The sequence below is a fragment of the Oncorhynchus mykiss genome, chromosome 30 (assembly GCF_013265735.2).
Source record: "Oncorhynchus mykiss isolate Arlee chromosome 30, USDA_OmykA_1.1, whole genome shotgun sequence".
NCBI lineage: Eukaryota > Metazoa > Chordata > Actinopteri > Salmoniformes > Salmonidae > Oncorhynchus > Oncorhynchus mykiss.
Window position 1 is genome coordinate 12,122,160 of NC_050570.1, and position 25,809 is coordinate 12,147,968.

At 40.4% G+C, this 25,809-nt stretch overlaps 1 protein-coding gene across 1 annotated transcript in view; it reads left to right on the top strand.

The window, feature by feature from the left end:
• grm8b (glutamate receptor, metabotropic 8b) overlaps nt 1-25,809 on the top strand; it is a 195,517-nt gene that overhangs the window by 8,027 nt on the left and 161,681 nt on the right. The gene's annotated exons all lie outside the window — the stretch shown is intronic.

The following is a 25,809-nucleotide window of genomic DNA, read 5'->3' on the forward strand; positions in this document are numbered from 1 at the left end:
GACACATGAAAAGGTCAAACCATTGATGCGAATCGACTGACTATGATATGGAGTCTGGGTTCCCAGAGAGAGGTGAATGAGATGTAATTTAGCACATAGTTGTTGTTGTTGGAATATGTAGTGTCAGCCTGACGAGGTATATTGTTCCCATGTATATAAATTCCCCATGTTTCTGTGATTGAACTGATATTGATATTGTAGCATATTGCTCTCATAACAGCTTGATATTTTTGTCTCCCTTCTTAGTAATAGAGAAAGCAACTGTTCTGGAGCTAAAAATAGAAGGTTTGAAATTAGATAGACATGCATTGATATGTTGCATTAATCTAATACAGCCATTGTCCTTTTCATAGTCGTCACCGACTAAATAAATATTCACTATTCTGCTTGAGGAGAAAAGGTGACAGTGGAGAATGACCCCGGACCGGGAAATATTGAATGAAGTTGAATCTTCGGCCTAAAGCGGTGGCATGAGCAATGACTTGTCAGATTAATTAAGATGGAATAGCTTGAAGAAGCAGGTAGCATCAGAGGTCAGAACGGGGAAGAAGAAGGCTACATACAGAGGTTATGCCTTAACAAAGTGGATCATGTAAACCAGTGGTTCCCAAACTTTTATAGTTCCGTACCCCTTCAAACATTCAACATCCAGCTGCGTGCCCCTCTAGCACCAGGGTCAGCGCATTCTCAAATGTTGTTTTTGTCATCATTGTAAGCCTGCCACACATACACCCCATACAATACATTTAATAAACATAAGAACAAGTGTGAGTTTGTGTCACAACCTGGCTCGTGGGAAGTGACAAAGAGCTCTTATAGGACCAGGGCACAAATAATATTAATAATCAATAATTTTGCTCTTTATGTGCTTGAAAGGATTTTCATAACTCTGCAATGATGGGTTGGAGAGAGTCTCAGTCTTAAATAATTTTCCACACAGTCTGTGCCTGTATATAGTTTTCATGCTAGTGAGGGCCGAGAATCCACTCTCACATAGGTGCCTGGTTACAAAGGGCATCAGTGTCTTAACAGCATGATTTGCCAAAGCAGGATACTCTGAGCGCAGCCCAATTCACAAATCTAGCAGTGGCTTCTGATTAAATTCAATTTTCACAGAGCCACTTGTTGCAATTTCGATGAGGCTCTCTTGTTCAGATATCAGTAAGTGGACTGGAGGCAGGGCATGAAAGGGACAACGAATCCAGTTGTTTGTGTCATACGTTTCGAGAAAGTACCTGTGTAATTGCGCACCCAACTCACTCAGGTGCTTCGCTATATCACATTTGACATTGTCCGTAAGCTTGAGTTCATTTGCACACAAAAAAGCATGCAATGATGGAAAGACCTGTGTGTTGTCAGTTAATGCAGACAGAGAGGAGCTCCAACTTCTTAGTCATAGCCTCAATTTTGTCCCGCACATTGAATATAGTTGCGGAGAGTCCCTGTAATCCTAGATTCAGATCATTCAGAGAAAAAACATCCCCAGATTGGCCAGTTGTGTGAGAAACTCGTCATCATGCAAGCGGTCAGACAAGTGAAAATTATGGTCAGTAAAGAAAACTTTAAGCTCGTCTCTCAATTTTAAAAAACGTGTCAATACTTTGCCCCTTGATAACCAGCGCACTTCTGTCTGTTGTAAAAGCGTTACATGGTTGCTGCCCATATCATGGCATAGTGCAGAAAATACACAAGAGTTCAGGGGCCTTGCTTTAACAAAGTTAACCATTTTCACGGTAGTGTCTAAAACGTCTTTCAAGCTGTAAGTGATTCCTAATGCAGCAAGAGCCTCTCGGTGGATGCTGCAGTGGACCCAAGAGCCTCTCGGTGGATGCTGCAGTGGACCCAAGAGCCTCTCGGTGGATGCTGCAGTGGACCCAAGAGCCTCTCGGTGGATGCTGCAGTGGACCCAAGAGCCTCTCGGTGGATGCTGCAGTGGACCCAAGAGCCTCTCGGTGGATGCTGCAGTGGACCCAAGAGCCTCTCGGTGGATGCTGCAGTGGACCCAAGAGCCTCTCGGTGGATGCTGCAGTGGACCCAAGAGCCTCTCGGTGGATGCTGCAGTGTGACCCAAGTGGCGTCAGGAACAACTGCTTGCACGCACGTTACCACTCCACTATTTATCCCTGTAATGGCTTTTGGCCATCAGTACAGATACCAACACATCTTGACCACCGAAGTCCATTTCATGTCACAAAGCTGTCCAAGTACTCTAAAAATATTGTCCTGGTTTCCAGTGGTTTTCAGAATAGGATGTCTTCCTTAATTGACCCCCCATAAACATAACAGACATTTACCAGGAGCGGTGCCAGGCCCGCCACGTCTGTTGACTCATCCAGCTGTAACGCATAGAATTTACTGGCTTGTATGCGAAGCAGTAATTGTTTCAAAACATCTCCTGCCATGTCACTGATGCTTTGTGAAACAGTGTTGTTTGTATAGAAGTCATTGTCTGTATAGTTGTTTGGGCCTTTCCCTCAGCATTGTCCCAGCCATATCCGCGGCAAGAGGAATAATTAGGTCCTCCACAATAGTATGGGCTTGCCTGTCCTAGCCACTCGGTAGCTCACCATATAAGACACTTCTAGCCTGCCCTAGCCACTCGGTAGCTCACCATATAAGACACTTCTAGCCTGTCCTAGCCACTCGGTAGCTCACCATATAAGACACTTCTTGCCTGTCCTAGCCACTCGGTAGCTCACCATATAACACACTTCTAGCCTGTCCTAGCCACTCGGTAGCTCACCATATAAGACACTTTTAGCCTGTCCTAGCCACTCGGTAGCTCACCATATAAGACACTTCTAGCCTGTCCTAGCCACTCGGTAGCTCACCATATAACACACTTCTAGCCTGTCCTAGCCACTCGGTAGCTCACCATATAAGACACTTCTAGCCTGTCCTAGCCACTCGGTAGCTCACCATATAACACACTTCTAGCCTGTCCTAGCTACTCGGTAGCTTACCATATAACACACTTTTAGCCTGTCCTAGCCACTCGGTAGCTCACCATATAAGACACTTCTAGCCTGTCCTAGCCACTCGGTAGCTCACCATATAAGTCACTTCTAGCCTGTCCTAGCCACTCGGTAGCTCACCATATAAGACACTTCTAGCCTGTCCTAGCCACTCGGTAGCTCACCATATAAGACACTTCTAGCCTGTCCTAGCCACTCGGTAGCTCACCATATAACACACTTCTAGCCTGTCCTAGCCACTCGGTAGCTCACCATATAAGACACTTCTAGCCTGTCCTAGCCACTCGGTAGCTCACCATATAAGACACTTCTAGCCTGTCCTAGCCACTCGGTAGCTCACCATATAAGACACTTCTAGCCTGTCCTAGCCACTCGGTAGCTCATCATATAAAACACTTCTAGCCTGTCCTAGCCACTCGGTAGCTCACCATATAAGACACTTCTAGCCTGTCCTAGCCACTCGGTAGCTCATCATATAAAACACTTCTAGCCTGTCCTAGCCACTCAGTAGCTCACCATATAAGACACTTCTAGCCTGTCCTAGCCACTCGGTAGCTCACCATATAAGACACTTCTAGCCTGTTCTAGCCACTCGGTAGCTCACCATATAACACGCTTTTAGCCCCTTCTTATTAATGTCTTACTACTCGAAAGTCATCTTAATTCTCGCTCAAAAAACTCCTGTGGCTTATTTCTTAAATTGGCATGTTTTGTTTCTAAATATCTGTGCAAGAGTGAAGGTTTCATCGAGTTGTGAGATAGTACTTTTGCACATATAACTGTGGCTGAGGAAAGGCACTACTCCCAATATAAGTGAACCCCAAATAAATGTAGTTCTCATCATATTTGCTCCTCTTCGATGGTCCAACGTCCCTGTCTGTTGTTCGGTGCTTTCCCAGGTCAGGGGGCAGTAGCTCATCGGCTGCATCAGATGCACAACTGTCAGTGTCCATGCTAGCTGGACAAGCAACAAATGTAGAATTACTGATGTTAGCATCGGATGTGCTCGTGGAAGCAGAACAACTTGTGTCATCGACAGGTGCAGGTGTAGTACCGCTGGTAGTAGCAGTACTACCAGTAGAGCTGGTATGTGTCAACTTTATTTGGCTTACCCCCGACGGCATTTCCCCCAGTTTGGCAATACCTGATGTAAACCATCTGCTTGGTGCAAGATGTTATGTGAACCACATGTCATTTTTTTGAAGGGATACACATTCTCTTTCAACTTGTTCATATTTAACCCCCACAACACACTTGTCTTCTACCCAACACCTCCTGGTGATATATAGGTCTCAGAAAAACCTCCATAAAATGTCCGGTGAAGAATGCGTTACATCCTGAGCACGGAAGCACTGATTTTACACTCCATTACTCCCATAAACAGACTAAGAATGCTTTCTTCGCTATTGATCCGCGTGCAGAGGGCTGACACAATTACAGTCTTAGTAATGGAATGGATATGCACAGCTTCATCCGCAAGACAAGCAGAGCACTCCAGAGAATTGTTCTCCCCTAAGTACTGCTGTGGAATCAGCTTCCACTTTCACCCAATCCCAACCTTTACCATTGGGGTTGTGGTTTGTTGTCCTGTGTTTAGTGGTGGTGTAGTAGTGGTTTAAATGGATGTCGGTCTAAGGGAGATCCCATTGACCTGTCATTCCAAACTGACTGCCTCAATTAATCAAGTTTGTGATCATCCATAATGTAAATATATCCCGTTTTACTGTGCACTATATTTGTGTAATTAGGTGTAATTCAATTTTGGGACAACGTATACAATAGAAAAGGTGCTAATCCAGGACCACTTTGACGTTCTGTGGTAGTGTCACTGAAGATGATGTGCTCAGCATGTGACTAGGCAGAGAGCCTTCATGGTGTATGGTTCAGTGAGCCTGTTGGAACCTGAAGGTGGTGCGGTCAACGTGTATCTGGCCCTCCTCTGAGCTCTCTGACCCAAATGAGGCTGACCTGGGGTGTGCTCTGTGGGGTTTGATTCGTTTAACTGATGTTCAAATGATGATGATGATGGACCTGAGGCATTCCATTCAAACAACAAAATGGTTATGTCATTAGGACAACAAAAAAAGTCTTCAATGTGACACTCAATGACAGATTCTGGAAAGCTGACAAAACGAATAATTTATCAATTGTAATTTCACTCTTTGAAATAGACTGAACAAAAATAAATGTAAAGTGATGGTCCCACATCTCATGAGCTGAAATAAAAGATTGCATACATTTTCCATATCCTAAAAAGCTTATTTCGCTCAAATGTTGTGCACAAATATTTTACATTTGTTTAAACAGCATGATAATTACATAGGTGCACCTTGTGTTGGGGACAATAAAAGGCCACTCTAAAATGTACAGTTTGGTCATACAACACAATGCCATTGGCATGCTGACTAGAGGAATGTCCACCAGGACTTTTGCCAGAGAATTGAATGTTAATTTCTCTACCATAAACCGCCTCCAACGTCATTTTAGAGAATTTGGCAGTACATCCAAGCGGTCTCACAACCTCAGACCATGTGTATGTGGGCGAGTGGTTTGCTGATGTCGACGTTGTGAACAGAGTGGCCCATGGTGGCAGTGGAGTTGTAGTATGGACAGGAATAAGCTATGGACACGAACACAATTGTATTTTATCGATGTCTATTTGAATGCACAGAGATACCGTGACGAGATCATGACGCCCATTGCCGTGCTATTAATTTGCCACAATCACCATATGTTTTAGCATGATAATGCATGGCCCCATGTCACAAGGATTTGTACACAACTCCTGGAAGCTGAAAATGTCCCAGATCTTCCATGGCCTGCATATTCACCAGACATGTCAACCATTGTGCATGTTTGGGATGCTCTTGATCAACATATATGATGGCATGTTCCAGTTCCCGCTAATATCCAGCAACTTCGCACAGCCATTGAAGAGGAGTGTGACAACATTCCACAGACCACAATCATTAGCCTGATCAACTCTATACGAAGGAAGTGTGTTGCACTGCATGATGCAAATGGTGGTCACACCAGATAATGACTGGTCTTCTGATCCACGCCCCTACCTTTTTTCATGTGAAATCCATAGATTAAGACCTAATCAATTTATTTCAATTGACTGTTTTCCATGTGTGAACAGTAAAATCTTTGAAATTGTGGCATGTTGCGTTTATATTTTTGTTTAGTGTATTATCCCAGTGTATGGAAATAATTAAGACAAACTATATAGCCGGAGGGCTCTATTAGGGTACGGACCATTGTGACAAAAAATATCCTGCACTAAATCTGTAATGAGTTACATGATTCATCTTTAACTGAAGAGACAAGTCATACTTGGCTAATGAGGAAAGAAGGGGTTACCAACATGAGTTATCTAAAATTAGCTCTCAATTATGCAGGGCATTTTATCAACAAATTCAAACACCACTAATTTGCACAAAAAGGTTTGATTTGTCCCGTATTTCAGTCAGACATTCCAACCTGTCTCGTTTGCAGTCACTTTGCACTTTTGACAAGATGATATATCATAAGGATGTGGTACTGGTGATGTTAAACACTTTTCCAATCATTGTTGAGATCTGATATTCTGTGCAGCGCAAGACGAGACGTAGGCCAATGTCATATCGTCAAGCAATCACATTTGTCAAATCCTTTCAGTCGAAATTCCAGCTAAACTTGGAGAGAACAGTTAACTACTTACAAAAAGCGTGTTTCTGATGAAGAGCTACAAAAGCAAGCAAATAGCCATATTAGACTGAAAATATATAGGCCTAAGGTGATTCCGTCACACTTGTGAAGCTCTGCATGCTCATTAGTTGCTCATTAAACATATTTGCTGCTAGACTACTTCACACAATCCAGTTTTCAAAGTCTCCCTTCCTAACTGTTTTATATTCCCTGAGACCAACCAGAAATGTTTCCTTTGCCAAATATTCCCAGATTTTCATAAAACAGCCACACATTTAGTCTGTTGTTTTTGCTTGACCAAATTTAGCTCGAAGCAAAAGAGTAGTCCATCGGCACGCTTCAATTAGCTTGTTCAATGAAGCGAGAGGGGGATTTTTGCCCCACAAAATCATCCCTTTGTCCCACATTTGGGTATAATAAATGTGGTCACCCTAGTCCCAGTATTAGCTGAACAGAGACTGGGGTAGATTCAGTGCTAAAGTAAGGACATGTTTTGTGAAGATAATTATAACAGGGTCAGTGGAGTGGTGGTGCATAGAATTGCTGCATTGTTCTTCTCTACAGAACCAACCTTTGTCTATACCTCTGATGATATTCTGTTTGGCTGAATATGTATCTTCACAGGAAATAGCGAATAGTAGACTAGCACAAATGAAACTCTGTATTGAGGAGAAAGCCAGTAAGTGAGGAATATAGATGCTTCATCATAACTTTATTGTTTTGGGTGCCCTTGTGATTCTTTTGGGTATATATCCTTTAGGAAGAGCAGTAATAACTTTATTGATTCATTCATAGCCACGGGAGGAAAGATTAGCTGTGAATCGTTTTAGGTAATGAATGTTTCTGGTGGTCACTGCAGCAATACCGCTCTCTGCAGGGTTGCCACCTTTGGTCACACTTCCACCCTTCACCCTGGTTGTCCTTTGAGCTTCTTAATAAAGTGCAGAAGACTTGGGCCAGGATACCAAGCAGGAAAGCTTTGGTACACACAAATAGCAATCACAAAGTGTATAGAGGATTATGTTTTTAAGACCTCTGTGTAATTTTGTGCACACATGTGTGTGTGTTTGTGTGTGTGTAAGGCTTTGAGCATGTATATTAAGTGTCTCTGTGTATGTGGATGCGCGTGTGTATGGATGTGCAGGATAACTAATCTTGCAGGGAAACGCATGATGGCCACCCCCTAATTTCCATTATAGAATTAGACTACCAGCAGTGTCAGTGTCGCACTGCAGTCTTAATCAATACACCCTCCTAGAACCTCCAGCGAGTGTGTGTGCGTTTGGGTGCATGGTGCCAGTTCAATTAAGAGATCAGGGTTGAATAGCATACTGTGATGACATCTCCTCTACTTATCCGTCTTTGAGTGGATGTTAGTATAGGGGTTTATTATGTGTAGGTTTGGGGGGGGGGGGGGGGGGGGGGGGAGTCTGCCTAAGGTTCTTCTTTCCTGTGGGAGTCAGGATGAGAGTTTGGTTAGGTTTGTACTTGACTGAGGGCACAAAATGTCTCGATGACATTAGTCAACTACTCCCGACATGTATGTGTAGATTCAGCTATAAATCCTCAAATGATTGGGAAAGATTGAGAAAAATATATACTTCCTGTTACTAAATTGACTAGATGAGAGAGTGTGGATGCATTTGTTTCTCATGAGATTGTCACTTTTATTCTTGTTAGTTAGTTAGTTAGTTAGTTAGCCCCACAGGAAGTGTCAACTTCCGTTTGTATCATAATGGTATTTATAGGAAATTCAATGGAAAAAATTAAACCCAATGAGACCACTTATTTCGGTTGTTACTAGTTAACACAGCCACAAAATAATAAACCTGCCTATTTCTACAATTTCTTCTTTTAAAGGCCCAGTGCAGTCAAAAATGTTATTTCCTGTGTTTTATATATATTTACACACCATGAGGTTGGACTAATACTGTGAAAATTATATTATTGCCCTTTTAGTGTAAGAGCTTTTTGAAAAGACCACCTGAAATCTCAGCCTGTTATGGTGGGATTGAGTTTTGGCCATCCTGGTGACATACCAGGTGGTAAATTATTATAAAAAAAATATTAATATTTGTTTTTACAGCTTTCCTGCTACATTTACATACATTGTACTTTTCTATACAGCAATCCCGTAACAATAATACACTACCAAACCTAAGCTCTTTAATCCCAACCCTCAGCCACTCTCAGCCCATCCCACCTACCACCATAGACCACCCTCGTTTGGTTTCCATGTGTCGTGTATTTTTCAATTGTACTGTGATGTTTTACATTAATTTTGAATCTTTCTAATCGCATAATAGCCACAGATTGTGAGCTGAAGATGAAAACCTTTCCTATGAGTATTATTATATTAATGATTGATAGACTATGGCTTTCCAAATCGCCCAAAACTGCTATTTGTAAGGTTACTTTCAGTAAATGTCGTGATTTTTTAACCATTCCTGAACCTGTGACAAGAAACAACACCAAAATAAATGATCTAGTGATTTTGTCTCTTCACAGCAAAATCTACAGAGCTGAGATTGTTGCATGCCCCATATATATAACATTCTGTTGGTGGCAAGAATGTTCTATAATCATTCAAATTGAAAAACTCTTAAGTGTTGAATCAAGTGTTTTTTTGAATCAGTTCATGTACCATATGCCATGGAATCAGTACATCGAAAATCTCTTCCAATTTATTTTGCAACCTGTATGGCACAGCTGTCAACATTTTTATCCTCAAATGAAACTGGTATATTTTTCTATTCAATCCCTTTCAGACAATTTGTATCTTTAATATATGGCAGACAAACAAGTTCCCTACCTTTTCCATCTTTCACTTAAAGTTGAAGTCGGAAGTTTACATACACCTTAGCCAAATACATTTAAACTCAGTTTTTCACAATTCCTGACATTTAATCCAGGTACAAATTCCCTGCCTTAGGTCAGTTAGGATCACCACTTTATTTTAAGAATGCGAAATGTCAGAATAATAGTAGAGAAAATTATTTATTTCAGCTTTTATTTCTTTAATCACATTCCCAGTGGGTCAGAAGTTTATATACACTCAATTAGCATTTGGTAGCATTGCTTTTAAATTGTTTAACTTGGTCAAACGTTTTGGGTAGCCTTCCACAAGCTTCTCACAATAAGTTGGGTGAATTTTGGCCCATTCCTCCTGACACAGCTGGTGTAACTGAGTCAGGTTTGAAGGCCTCCTTGCTCACACACACTTTTTCAGTTCTGCCCACACATTTTCTATAGGATTGAGGTCAGGCCTTTGTGATGGCCACTCCAATACCTTGACTTTGTTGTCCTTAAGCTATTTTTGCCACAAATTTGGAAGTATGCTTGGGGTCATTGTCCATTAGGAAGACCTATTTGCGACCAAGCTTTAACTTCCTGACTGATGTCTTGAAATGTTGCTTCAACATATCCACATAATTTGCTCGGCCAAGGTAACCCATTTCATGAAGCTCCCGATGAAAGGTTGTTGTGCTGACGTTGCTTCCGTCAGCAGTTTGGAACTTGTTAGTGAGTGTTGCAACTGAGGACAGACGATTTTTACACGCTGCGCGCTTCAGCACTCGGCGATCACATTCTGTGCGCTTGTGTGGCCTACCACTTTGCGGTTGAGTCGTTGTTCCTCCTAGACGTTTCCACTTCACAATAACAGCACTTACATTTGACCGGGGCAGCTCTAGCTTGTTGGAAAAAGTGTAATCCTATGACAGTGCCACGATGAGCCACTGAGCTCTTCAGTAAGGCCATTCTACTGCCAATGTTTGTCTGTGGAGATTGCATGGCTGTGTGCTTGATTGTATAGACTTGTTAGCAACGGGTCTGGCTGAAATAGCCTAACCCACTAATTTGAAGGGGTGCCCACATACTTTTGTATATGTAGCGAACTTACTGATTTGATTTTAGAATAAAAACGGCTGCATGTGACCTTTTATATCTGATTTTAAACCTAACCTTAACCCTTACCCCTAATCTTAATCACACTGCTAACCGTATGCCTAACCCTAACTTTAAAATAAGACCAATAAAACAAATAGTTGTTTTCATACATGTTTACCTTACAGACAATGTTGACTTTGTGACTGTCTTATCTAGTGGAAACAACTTAGTTGCTCCATGGTGGGTAGATCAAATTAATGATCTTCCTCATTATATTAGCACTTGGCCACCCCTGATCGAATCCAAATGGGGAGAGATCTGCTAAACTCATTTCGATATTCATTTTACTGCACCAACAGGCTCTCTACTCACTGTCTATAAAACACCACTCTCAGATACCAACCCTCCATAGGTTAAGAGGCAACAGGATTGTAGTCAAGAGATGTTCTGTGTACGGTATCTTTAGAGAGAGCCGAATTGACAGAGAGAGGTTGGCTAGACAAAGTATATCTAGCTGTCTGTAAATGTACAGGCAGTTCCTGATCACACTCTGTGGGAGTAGTTATTGACATATGCTAAGGTAAAGGTTAAAACTGTATATGTCAAGACTGCATCCAATAACAGAAAGGGTTCCTCTGGAAGTTCTCTTCCCTTGCCGATAGACCAACTAAAGGCAAGATACATGCTGCTAAATAGAAATAACATCTTCAACTAGAGACCATAAAACACGTTGCGTTAAAGCTCTGCAACTCCTAACACTACATTATCTAACAGAAAAGGGGCACGGGTAACAAAGTAATATCCTGCTGCGGCATAGCCAAAGGATGTGAAAAGATTGTAAAAATAAAAATAAATAAAAAATCACGCTCAAGCCAATAACCTTTTACTTTATGTAGTCGGCAAATGGACGCGGACATTATTTTCAGTCGATCGCAATTACCTTAAACAGACTGCGATTACACTCGCACTGTGATCTGGTTTGGAGAATATGCGGAGGTGCTTGGTTGAGAAATTGCATACCACAAACGTGGCTCTGCAATATTGTAAATCTCATTTCCATTTGGTATAATGGCAACCCCCTCTGGGGCGGTATCGGGGGCTCCGATGGGATCATACTCTTCCATTTGTAATTTCCTTGCCTCTGCATGCAGTGGGTCAACAGGGAGCCAGAGTACTTACAGGCAATTGTGTGTGTGTATGGATGTTTTTTAAGCTAAGCCCCATGTATAAGGTCTACTTTCAGCCTGAGGTGTTTTTGTTACACAAGGAGAGCATTCCGGGAAACTGATGATATTCAGAATGAGTCACACAGCGGAGTTTCACTCTTACTATGCTTTAGGAACTCATTTTTTGGACCGTGAATGTTTTTCCTGCTATATGTATATATGCCATTTAGCTGACACCTTTATTCAAATGAGTCACTAGGCAGTGGAATAATGATTGACCAGCTATTTGCATAAAAGTGAGTTTGAGTTTGGAGTCAAGGTCTTAAACAACTTAAATCAATCAAAAATGGAGCTTGACATGGTCTTGGCCCATAGTATTGTGGCGTGTAATGCTAACCGATATTGAGTATGACAACCTAATGTTTAGGCCTGTCTTTTTAGGTTTTACAGCTTATTTGTTACATATACATTTTACATACATTTTACATACATTGTACATATACCTTCCGAAAGTATTCATACCCTTTGACTTATTCCACATTTTGCTGTGTTACAGCCTGAATTCCAAATGGATGAAATAACACATTTTCTCTCACCCATCTACACACAATACCCCACAATGACTAAGTGAAAACATCTTATTATTATTTTTTCTAATATATTGAAAATGAAGTACAGAAATATCTCATGTACCTAACTATTCACACCCCTGAGTCAATACTTTCTAGAAGCAGCTTTGACAGCGATTACAGCTGTGAGTCTTTTGGGGTAAGTCTCTAAGAGCAACTCCAGTGTAGATTTGGCCTTGAGGTTATTGTCATTCTGAAAGGTGAATTCATGTCCCAGTGTCTGATGGAAAGTAGACTGGTTTTCTTCTAGGATTTTGCTTGTGCTTTGCTCCATTTAGTTTATATATCCTGAAAACCTCCCCAGTCCTTAACGATACAAGCATACCCATAACATGATGCAGCCACCACTATGCTTGAAATTATGGAGAGTGGTACTCCGTAATGTGTCATAATGGATTTGCCCCAAACATAACAATTTGTATTCAGGTCAAAAAGTTAATAGCTTGGCCACATTCTTTGCAGTATTACTTTAGTGTCTTGTTGCAAACAGGATGCATGTTTTGGAATATTTTTTATTCTATACAGGCTTCCTTCTTTTCACTCTGTCAATTATGTTATTATTTTGGAGTAACTACAATATTGTTGATCCACCTTCAGTTTTCTCCTATCACAGCCATTAAAGTCTGTAACTGTTTTAATGTCACCATTGGCCTGATTGGGAAATCCCTGAGCTGTTTCCTTCCTCTCCAACAACTGAGTTAGGAAGTACACCTTTCTCTTTGTAGTGACTGGGTGTATTGATTAAGTGTAATTAATAACTTCACCATGCTCAAAGGGATATTCATTGTCTGATTTTTTTTTATTTTTTTTTTATGTTTACCCACCGACCAATAGGTGCCCTTCTTTGCTAGGGATTGTTAAACCTCCCTGGTCTTTGTGGTTTAATCTGTGTTTGAAATTCACTGCTCGCTTGAGGGACCTTACAGATAATTGTGTGGGGTACGTTGCTGAGATAGCCATTCAAAATCATGTTAAACACTATTATTGCATACAGAGTGAGTCCATGCTAATTATTACGTGACTTGTTTAGCAAATTTTTACTCCTGAACATATTTAGGCATGCCATAATAAAGGGGTTTAATACTTATTGACTCAAGACATTTTAGCTTTTAAATTGTAATACATTTATAAAAACATAATTCCACTTTGACATTAAGGGGTATTGTGTGTAGGCCAGTGACAAACAATCTCAATTTAATTCATTTTAAATTCAGGCTGTAACACAACACAATGTGGAAAAAGTACAGGGGTGCGAATACTTTCTGAAGGCTCTGTAAATTGTACTTTTATACTCAGTAATTACATAACAGAGATGTATTTTTTGGATATACACATTACATTTGGATACATTTAGCCCTGTCATCCCTGTTGTCAATGCCCCTTCCTTTTGATTGTTGTGACTAACAACAGATTCCCATATTGAACAGCTCGGCCTGAATCTAATGTCTGGATTAGCATGCTAAATTAATTATCCCCCATAGGACAATCTTTTCCAGGTTCATCCCATCAGGAGGCCCTATTAAGAGCTCCGGTCAAGTGTGCCAAACACAGATCTACAGCTGTGTGGAACTTAGCTTACAGTAGAAGAGGACCGATGGTGGGGTGGTAGCACATAATATATGTGTGCAGTCTCACTCCCACTCGATATGGCTGGAAAGGCACTAGTATGCATACATGAATAAGATTCCTGTTCTTTTCCAAAGTCGATGGAGTGACGCTATTTTCGACGGAGGCAGGGAGTCACCATGTCTTGATAATCCTCAACTGTCAATTCTAGGGCTTAGTACCTTTTTGAATTCCAGATATAGAATGACAGTTTATGTGAAACTAAAAAACAAAGGTTCTCTCTGCTGTTTCTGTGTGGTATTTCCCCTGTTTTTTTGCCTAGGCTGCTGAAAGTACATAAACATAAACTCTGTCGCTCTCCCACGCAGCAGCGAGAGTATGGGGGAAATGGAAATGCAATGTTGCAGGTGAGCCCATGTTGGAATGTACGCCGCCAATGCCACATTATGCAAATCTATTGTCATGGCTTCCCCTGAAGTCGACTCCTCTCCCTATTCGGGCGGCGTTCGGCGGTCGACGTCACCGGCTTTCTAGCCATCGCCGCTCCATTTTTCATGTATCCATTTGTTTTGTCTTGTTCCCTGCACATCTGATTTTCATCCCCATCAATCTACATGTATTTATTCCTCTGTTCCCCATCATGTCTTTGTGTAAGATTGTTTGTGTTACGTGTGTATTGTTGACGCGCCAGACTGGCTTCTTTTTTCCGTGTTATTTTTCACAAAGATGTTTATTGTTAAACATAATTCTTGTGACTGTTTTGCGCGTTTTGTACTTTTGCCTAAATAAAGTGTGCGCCTGTTCACAAATCTCTGCTCTCCTGCACCTGACTTCGCTACCAGTATGCACACATCTGGCATGTATTTAGAACCTGTAAATGTACACAAAAGTTGTGCAGTCTTAACTATCCACTGTCAGCTAAACAAAAGATGCTGTAGCCCTTTGTATTTTCTCACAATTAAAATTGTTGTGCAGAATTTTGAAGACCTAAGAATGATCTGTACTGTACCATGTTTTCTTCATGTAACAGGAGTTTATGCTCAAAACCTACCTCAGGTTTAAGACAACTGATCGACACACAAAATAAGACATTCAATTCAATTCCTTTATCCCCAAGGGACAATTATTGCTTATCATAAAACTGTCAGGCAGATACATTAGACATATACAGTAGCCATCATGCTTTTTCCATGACATAGACTAACCAGGTGAAATCCATGTGAAATCTATGATCCCTTATTGATTTCACTTGTTAAATCCATTTCAATCAGTATAATCAAACCCACAAGTGCTGATGCATCAGATACTCAACTTGTCTCCACTAAAACTATAACTTGGATTAGCTAACACAACGTGCCATTGGAACACAGGAGTGATGGTTGCTGATAATGAGCCTCTGTACGCCTATGTAGATATTCCATAAACTACAATAGTCATTTAAAACATTAACAATGTCTACACTGTATTTCTGATAAATTTGATGCTATTTTAAAGGACCAAAAAATAGCTTTTCTTTCAAAAACAAGGACATTTCTAAGTGAGCCCAAACTTTTGAATGGTAGTGTATATATAAAATAAATATCTTAAATTTAACTAGGCAAGTCAGTTAAAAACAAATTCTTATTTACAATGACAGCCTACCAGGGAACAGTGGGTTAACTGCCTTGTCAGCTCAGGCCACGGGGATGGTACAGTCCAAGAAAAGGGGAGTGTGGCTGCATAATGCACGCCTTTCTCCAGAAGGCTCTCTCTCCTGCCAATTTGTGCACATTCGTTGTTTCTTAACTTTATTGTGTTTATTGTTTGCATTTGATTGTTAGTGTCTATCAATTCCCCATTACATACAGTATATCACCAGTAGTACACTTACAGTTCATTCCTATAATTTCTCACCTACAATGTTTGTTTGGTTACGGTAGTGTCTGTTAATGAATTCAATATATTGTTATTCCAGTCTTTTACTGTTCTCATTGTCGGAGTGGACACTTTCTTTGCTGAGCGCACAACCTATACTCCACAGTATTTTGGAGTTTTGGTTTATTTCATTCCATTTACAAGTTTTGTCAATTTAGTCATCGTCTTTTGTTTGGAGCGCTCCTGTCAATGTTGAGTAAGGACACGCACTTGATTACTTATAGGAGTAGGCCTATAAGTTACCTGGCCTGCGTGCAAATGTTGGCATATAAATGTGCCCATTTGGGGATCTGATAGTGTTTCTGATTGGCTTAATGAACCACCACTAATGAGCTGTGGAGCGTCTCAAACTGTTTTCTTCACCTGAAACAGCAGGTGAATGTTTCAAGTTTGTTGCAAACAGGCTATGTGTAGCCAATGTGATTAATGGGATATACATTTTTATCAGGATATTTTCTACCTACAGGCAGAAATGTTTTTATTTGTTGATTTTATAGGCTATGTTTTACATAGTTGGCAATGGCAAAAGGAGTTATGTTTGTATCACTTTCATTTAGATTTGGATAGAATTTTGATTAACCACATGACAATGCTTTTGGATACGAAGACATTATAAATCAAATGAAACTGTTCCACGAAAATGTGCATTTGAAAACCATAAATGCCACACAGATCAGTAGAAATGGTAAGATAAATTGGCATTCCACATCAGAAAGTTTGCGGACTCCTTATGTAGCCTATTACCAGCAACTTCAGAAGAGTAAAGGCAGAATCTCCGAAAGTCAGTTGAGTGGAAGGAGGATGGTCGGGACAGGTTAAGTTTTTTCTTCTTCTGGTTATCATTTGTGTCTTATTTCATCAAACAGTGAGTTTAAAGCATCAGACAAGCTCAATACATATATAGTTGATTTTATTAAAACACATAGGGTGTGTCTATATATGGAAAAATACACGTTTAAAAATGTTGACCAATCGATTAGTCGAAATAACAGACGACTTTCAGTGTCAGGGACAGCCCTAGAGTATTTCAACTCTCAGAAGGCAATGCTCTGCTCAGTCTGCACTTAGCTTTCCTGGCTAGCAGGCCCAGACAAAGATTATGTTATAAGTTATGAGTGCATTTCACATTACATTTGGGTTATAATACTATTATAATACTTGCATGAATATCATGCTGAATATATGTTAATGTCATTGTCACCAATCAAATGCATATCATTTCAAAAAATTACTTGAATTTAGATGCTAACTAATGCTACGTTACATGCTAGCTAGCCCGACTGCTAAATCCCAAAAATTGTGTTTGCAACAATAATAGCCAAGTTTAATCTTAGCGACTGTCTTAAACAAAAGTCCAAACAACATGTAGGTCTGTTAGAACACATTTTTTGAGATTTACAGGCAAATCACTACGGAATCTTAGCCTCTTATGATTGAAGCCTGCTGTATCTTTGATGCTAACATTAGCAACGCTAGCTAGCTAAGTAGCTAACTCTGCTGCATCTGAAATAACAGCCCATTACATGTCAAAGCAACAACACTGTAGGCCTATTGTACTAATAAAAAGTACGAAGTTCACAAGTAATTCACTACAAAAAATATAGGCTATTTGGAAAGGGCACAATGGCCGCCAGAACTGTAACTTCGTAATGATGTTAGGAATGGTTTTGACGAATGGAATCATGGGAGTTTGAGCCTTGAAAAACAGAAACATATTGGAGTAAGCTGACTATAACTATAATTCTATAGGTTTTTGAGTGTATGTTTCAAATATTTACAGATGTTGTTAGATGAAGAGCAACATTTAGAGTTCCAATATGATCAGGAAACTACAGGCGGGTTATATAGATAATTTTTTATATTAAAATGTAGGTATATTAGTGGCCGCTCTTGTCCTTAGCGGTCAGTGCATTCAACCAAGGTTGATTAAAAAGAAAGCATTACAGTCATAGCAAGTAAAACATTTTTGTAACCATTACTGAACATGTTGATGTATGGTAGATAGCTGAAAATGACTGGCCAGGATTTATTGTATTAGTCATCTCAGGGATCCTACTTGAAAATGTCACAGAGAAGCACTTTCTGGTTTTGCTCATTAATAAACAAAGGACATGAAATCATAAAATTACCCTAAAACTGTGTAGAACATCACTAAATACTTCATAATAACAACCCACGTGTTAAAAGTAGCAGAGTTGTCCTTTTAAAGGGGACTCTGCAGTTGCTACATCCATTTTTGGACTTATAAATTAATGATATGTACCCATTATTTTTACTATTTTTTTATTTAACGACCAACCAAGAGGCAAAGGGCCTCCTGTGGGGATAGGGGCTGGGATTCAAAATTAAAATGTAGGACAAAACACAACATGAGAGGCACCACAACACTAAATAAAGAGAGCTCTAAGACAACAACACAGCATGGCAGCAACATATGACAACACAGCATGGTAGCAACACAACATGACAACAACATGGTAGCAACACAACATGGCAGCAGCACAACATGGTAGCAGCACAAACATGGTACAAATATTGTTAGGCACAGACAACAGCACAAAGGCCAAAAAGGTAGAGACAACAATACATCACGGGAAGCAGCCACAAGTGTCAGTAAGAGTGTTCATGATTGAGTCTTTGAAAGTAGACTGTATAGTTTGGGAGTTTTTTGTAGCTCGTTCAAGTCGCAAGCTGAAGTGAACTGAAAAGACGAGCGACCCAGGGATGTTTGTGCTTTGGGGATATTTAACAGAATGTGACTGGCAGAACGGGTGTTGTATGTGGAGGATGATGGTTGCAGTAGATATCTCAGATAGGGGGAATGAGGCCTAAGAGGGTTTTATAAATAAGCATCAACCAGTGGGTCTCGCGTTGGGTATACAGAGATAGCCAGTTTACAGAGGAGTATAGAGTGCAGTGATGTGTCCTATAAGGAGCATTGGTGGCAAATCTGATGGCCGAATGGTAAAGAACATCTATCCGCTCGAGAGCATCCTTACCTGCCGATCTATAAATTCTTCTTACCGAACCACATGATCTCTTTTAGGAGGTGTTCAGAACAAAGTTAAGGGCAGAGAAAGCTTGTTGGACACTAAGAAAGCTTTGCTGTAGAGCGTTTAACACAATTTCCGGGGAGGGGCCAGCTGACTGCATCATCTGCATATAAATGGATGAGAGAGATTCATACTGCCTGAGCTATGTTGTTGATGTAAATTGAAGAGAGCGTGAGGCCTAGGATTAAGCCTTGGGGTTCTCCATTGGTGACAGGCAGTGGCTGAGACAGCAGATGTTTTGACTTTACACACTGCACTATTTGAGAGAGGTAGTTAGCAAACCAGGCCAAAGACCCGTCAGAGACACCAATACTCCTTAGTCGACCCACAAAAATGGAATGGTCTACCGTATCAAAGGCTTTGGCCAAATCAATAAAAATAGCAACAAAACATTGCATATAATCAAGGGCAATGGTGACATCATTTAGGACCTCTATAAACTGATCAGAAACCAGATCACATACCAGAGAGAATACTATAGACATCAAGAAAGCCAGTCAGTTGATTATTGACAAGGTTTTCCAACACTTTTGATTAACAGGGCAAGATAGAAATGGGTCTATAACAGTTAGGATCAGCTTGATCTCTCCCTTTAAATAAAGGATGCACTGTGGCTGCCTTCCAAGCACTGGGAACCTCTCCAGAGAGGAGAGACAAAACCTCTTAAGGATCCAACCATTTTTTTTGTTACCTAAAATGACATACCCAAATCTAACTGCCTGTAGTTTAAGATCTGAAGCAAGGATATGTATATTCTTGAAACCATTTGAAAGAAAACACTTTTAAGTTTGTGGAAATGTGAAATTAATGTAGGAGAAAATTACACATTTGATCTGGTAAAAGATAATACAAAGAAAAAGAATATGCATTTGTATTTTTTTGTACCAACTTCTTTGAAATGCAAGATAAAGGCCATGTATTAATGTATTATTCCAGCCCAGGTGCAATTTAGATTTTGGCCACTAGGTGGCAGCAGTGTATGCACACAGTTTTAGACTGATCTAATGAACCATTGTATATCTGTTCAAAATGTTGTATCAAGACTGCTAAAATGTGCCTAATTGGTTTATTAATACATTTTCAAGTTCATAACTTATTTTCCACCATAATTTGCAAATAAATTCATAAAAAATCCTAGAATGTGATTTTCTGGATTTCTCTCATTTTGTCTGTCATAGTTGAAGTGTACCTATGATGAAAATTACAGACCTCTCTCATCTTTTTAAGTGGGAGAACTTGCACAATTGGTGGCTGACTAAATACTTTTTTGCCCCACTGTCTCCACATAATTTTCTTTCCTCATGATGCCATCTATTTTGTGTAGTGACCCAGTCCCTCCTGCAGCAAAGCACCCCCACAACATGATGCTGCCACCTCCGTGCTTCATGGTTGGGACGGTGTTCTTCGGCTTGCAAGCCTACCCTTTTTCCTCCAAACATAACGATGGTCATTATGGCCAAACAGTTCTATTTTATTTCGTAAAAAAAAAGTACGATCCTTGTGCCCATGTGCAGTTGCAAACCATAGTCTGGCTTTTTTATGGTAGTTTTGGAACATTGGCTTCTTCCTTGCTGAGCGGCCTTTCAGGTTGTGTCGATATAGGACTTGTTTTACTGTGAATATAGATACTTTTGTACCGGTTTCATCCAGCATCTTCACAAGATCCTTTGCTGTTGTTCTGTGATTGATTTGCACATTTCGCACCAAAGTACGTTCATCTCTAGGAGACAGAATGCGTCTCCTTCCAGAGCGGTATGGCAGCTATGTGGTCCCATGGTGTTTATACTTGCGTACTATTGTTTGTACAGATGAACGTGGTACCTTAAGGCGTTTGGAAATTGCTCCCAAAGATGAACCAGACTTGTGGACGTCTACAATTTTTTGTCTGAGGTCTTGGCTGATTTCTTTTGATTTTCCCATTATGTCAAGCAAAGAGGTACTGAGTTTGAAGGTATGCCTTGAAATACATCCACAGGTACACCTCCAATTGACTCAAGTGATGTCAATTAGCCTAGGAAACTGTTTTATGGTCTCCTAACCAATTGTGCTACTATGTGGGGGTTTTTCGCGATAGTTGTAAAGTATTTTGTACATAATGTTTCTGCAACCGTATCTTACGGCAGAAAAGAGCTTCTGGACATCAGGACAGCGATCACTCACCTCAGATTAGACAAAGATTTCTTCAACAACAACAGCAGCAGCAAGCAGGACAAGATCCTTTGCTGTTGTTCTGTGATTGTTCTGTGATTGATTTGCACTTTTCGCACCAAAGTACGTTCATCTCTAGGAGACAGAATGCGTCTCCTTCCTGAGCGGTATGGCGGCTATGTGGTCCCATGTGTTTATACTTGTTTGTGCAGATGAACGTGGTACCTTAAGGCGTTTGGAAATTGGTCCCAAGGATGAACAAGACTTATGGTGGTCTACAATTTTTTTACTAAGGTCTTGGCTGATTTCTTTTGATTTTCCCATGATGTCAAGCAAAGAGGCACTGAGTTGAAAGGTAGGCCTTGAAATACACCCACAGGTACACCTCCAATTGACTCCAATTGTATCAATTAGCCTATCAGAAGCTTCTAACGCAATTACATAATTTTCGGGAATTTTCCAAGCTCTTTAGTAGATGTCTTAACCGACTTGCTAAAACTATAGTTTGTTAACAAGAAATATGTGGAGTGGTTGAATAACAAGTTTCAATGACTCCAACCTAAGTGTATGTAAACTTCCCACTTGTCCTGGGATTTATTTTTGTTACTTCCAACCTCATGCTAATAACATTAGCCTACCATAGCTCAACAGTCCCACGGGTGGACAATGATCCTGTAGAGGTAAGGTGGTTGATGGACTAAGAATAAAAATTCTTAAATGATGTCCAAAATGACATGATCTCCTAAGGCAGGGGTGTCAATTGCGGCAATTGCTCGGCCTCCGACTGCAAGGCACTTCAGAGGGTAGTGCGTACGGCCCAGTACATCACTGGGGCAAAGCTGCCTGCCATCCAGGGCCTCTACACCAGGCGGTGTCAGAGGAAGGCCGTAAAAATTGTCAAAGACCCCAGCCACCCCAGTCATAGACTGTTCTCTCTAGTACCGCATGGCAAGCGGTACCGAGTGCCAAGTCTAGGAAAAAAAGGCTTCTCAACAGTTTTTACCCCCAAGCCATAAGACTCCTGAACAGGTAACCATATGGTTACCCGGACTATTTGCATTGTGTGCCCCTCCAACTCCTCTGTTACGCTGCTGCTACTCTCTGTTTATCGTATATGCATAGTCACTTTAACTATACATTCATGTACATACTACCTAAATTGGCCCGACCAACCAGTGCTCCCGCACATTGGCTAACTGGGCTATCTGCATTGTGTCCCCGCCAACCCCTCTTTTTATGCTTCTGCTACTCTCTGTTCATCATATATGCATAGTCACTTTAACGATGCCTACATGTACATACTACCTCAATAAACCTGACTATCAGGTGTCTGTATATAGCCTTGCTACTCTTTTTTCAAATGGCTTTTTACTTTTTATTACTTGTTTTATTTCTTTACTTACACACACACACACACACACACACACACACACACACACACACACACACACACACACACACACGCATACCTTTTTAAAATATTTATTTCCCCGCACCATTGGTTAGAGCCTGTTTGTAAGCATTTCACTGTAAGGTGATTCGGCGCACTTGACAAACTTTGATTTGATTTGAATGTCAAGTCCAATCAGATATCTTGTCAAATATTTATTGAATAAAAAGGTGAATGTGGAAACGATGCTTCCTATATATTATGACCTGAAAAATGTGTCACTGCTTTCCAAGGACAATTTCCATGCTCCATTATTTCAGATTAAATGTAATTGTTGATTAAAAGTGGGAGATTGTTGCTGGATAATCAGATTGAACAGGAGATTCTGTTGAATGTACCAGCCATGTAGTGTCTGAGGTTCTGATTAAACGATATGACTTACTGTGGGTAAATCACACACATTCCTTTTCCAAAGTCTATTTTCTTAATTTGGGACAGTAGTTACGGTATGTCCTATAGATCAGTGTTAGTATGTTAGTGAAAGTAAAAAGCCTAGTCTACACAGGAGAAGTATTCATAGAGAAGTATATAAGGGGAGAAGTCTATTTGACTTGTATGACAGCTCTATTTAGTGGCAAAGTGAAGTGCATCAGAAATCAGATTGTAAAAACAATATGTAGCACAACCCAGTCACAATTACATTCTTTTTCTTGTGTGCTGCAAGTTCCTATGAGTGATGATGGAGACAGAAAGATCCCATGTTCCTGCAAATCTTTTGTGATTTCCTCGATATCGAGACCGCAATGCATCTTCAACCACAGACAGAATTATATGATGTATTTGCAAAAGGGTGATGGACTGTGAATGAGGGATTTGCCAAATGAAGCTTGAAATTCTAATTTAAACAAACAGGAACTTTTCTCTTCCCTACTCATCTTGGAATTAGGATTCTGTTCCAGCAGCAATAAACTTTTGTGAGGACAACAATTCTAGCTTCAGCACTAGATAAAGGTGATGTCACAAGTAACTATAGCAAATGTTAAAAGCAACTGCAGTCGAGGTCACAGCCAAAGTTGATGTCACAATTAAATAGAGCAGATGTCACAAGTAACGGTAGTAGATGTCACAAGTAACGGTAGTAGATGTCACAAGTAACGGTAGTTGATGTCACAAGTAACGGTAGTAGATGTCACAACGAAAGTCGTTATAAAGTCACTGGATGTCCCAAGTAACTATAATTAATGCCATGGGTAAACAGATAAGGTATCACAGTTGAAAATAGTAGATGTGACAGGTGTAGATGTCACAGATATCACAAGATATCACAGATATCACCACTACAGTAGATGAGGTGATCAATGACCGCATCATATTTTGGGAGGCTGACCCAGCCACTCTAACCAAATATGTTTTAGACAGTATTACACTGACTGGTATATCATCACCTTATTTCTAAGTCCATATTAAATACTGGTTCCAGCCTGGGAAGATGGTGGTTGTGATATGTGGGAGGAAGGCTTTCAGGGTTTTTGAACCCAGCTTGTCAGTGGAATGACACTGTGCTGGACCCCTAGTCTGCAAGTCAGGGCCATTCACAGATGTGAGAGCTTTTATTATGCATTCATATTACATTAGGGATGCAGCCATCACCTCTCTCATGTATGGCTGCTCTGAGACATTTAGCCTTTGCCTGTGTTGGATTCTCTAAGGAAAAGCCCTGCCTCTGAATATGTTACCCACATTCAGTGTTTTGAAACATGTTACCGTTTACCACTCTACGTTGTACACTCTTCGAAAAAAGGATTCCAAAAGGGTTCTTAGGCTGTCCCCATAGGAGAACCATTTTTGGTTCCAGGTAGAACCCTCTGTGGAATGGGTTTTACATGGAATACAAAAGGGTTCTACCTGGAACCAAAAAAGGCTTTTCAAAAGGTTCTCCTATGGGGACAGCCGAAGAACCCTATTAGGTTCTAAATAGTACCTTTTTTCTAAGAGTTTAGGCATGAACAACAATATTGCATGAAATACTGTATGAAAACTAGGGTAATTGTCATGCAAAGGGCCATGGTTATTGTCATGATTGTCATTTTGAAATAAAATAATGTTTTGAGCTTGTAATGCATTATAGTGTATATTCAGCTGAGGAATGAAGCGGCATTTAGTCTGACTACATGGAATTTCTAATTTTGCTTTTGAGTTCACATAGTTTGACCTCCACATTTTATCACTAGCTCTGGGAGTTTGAAGAGGGAGTTAAGGTAGACAGAGGACTGTCAGGAGTCAGGTACTCTCACATTCACTCAGTGCCTGTCACCTTAAAGTGGCAGCTACATGTTCAGAAGGGGTGGAAAGAGTCATTGAGGCAAGTGTTAATTAGTGCACCAGTCAGGCTGCTGTACATTGCACTTGACAGATGGCTAATTCTGTTTCTACAATTCCAAGGTGCCATGATGGAATGACTTTTTGAAAGGCTTATTGTGATCTCAATCATTGTGTTCCAAAAATCCAAAAGACAAATAGATTTATACACTTATGTGGATGTTTGGGAGAGAGAGACTTTTAGTTGGTTCTAATACCAGTATGTGTTTCTGAACAAGCTGCACAATAAATATTCTGTTTATACTTTTGCTTGTAAATGTTTGCTTGTAGGTATTTGCCTGTGGGCCAACCTTTTCCTCAATCCCCCCAGTTTGTTCAAGTACATTTTTTCCAGAGGTGTAATCCCATCCATGCAATTACCTGCCTCTGGGGTTCAGATTGAGTCGATTACGACCATCCACATGGACAAGCCCCTCGGGCGGCAGCCCTGTAGTAGCTACTACTCACTGCTACTAAAGAGCCATCATACCCAATTCTCTGAGTGGACGCAAAAGGGGGTCTGAATCATAGCTTATAAAAGGTTGCCATCACCACTTAGGAATCCAGCTTGACATTGAGATGTTTCTCCCTCTATCTTTCTTCTCTCCCCTTTCCTCTATCTCATCATCTTATCAGAAAGCTTTTAGATAACAGTGTTGGGATATCTCATTGCATGGTCGAGTTGTGAACATACTTTATTCAAAGGCAGCTTCAATGAAAAATACACACTGTGTTTCTTCTTTTATCCCCATTTGATGATAAGACTTGCTGAGAAGGAAAATGCTTTAGAATCCACCAGCAGAGCATTTGAAGTAAAAAAAAATAAAAAATCTGTTAGCTGTGATAGGCGCAATTTCTTGTAGTTTTAATTGCAGACTGAGGCTTTTGCTGGTGTGAAGGAGGAATGGTTTTTCCAAAGTGATGCCATTGTTCCTCCAAACAGCTTAATTTAGCCAACATGTGACCAAAGAGCTATCAGAAAGTTGTTTCACCTTAAACCTGCTTTTATTCACTCAAAAATGTTAATTAAAA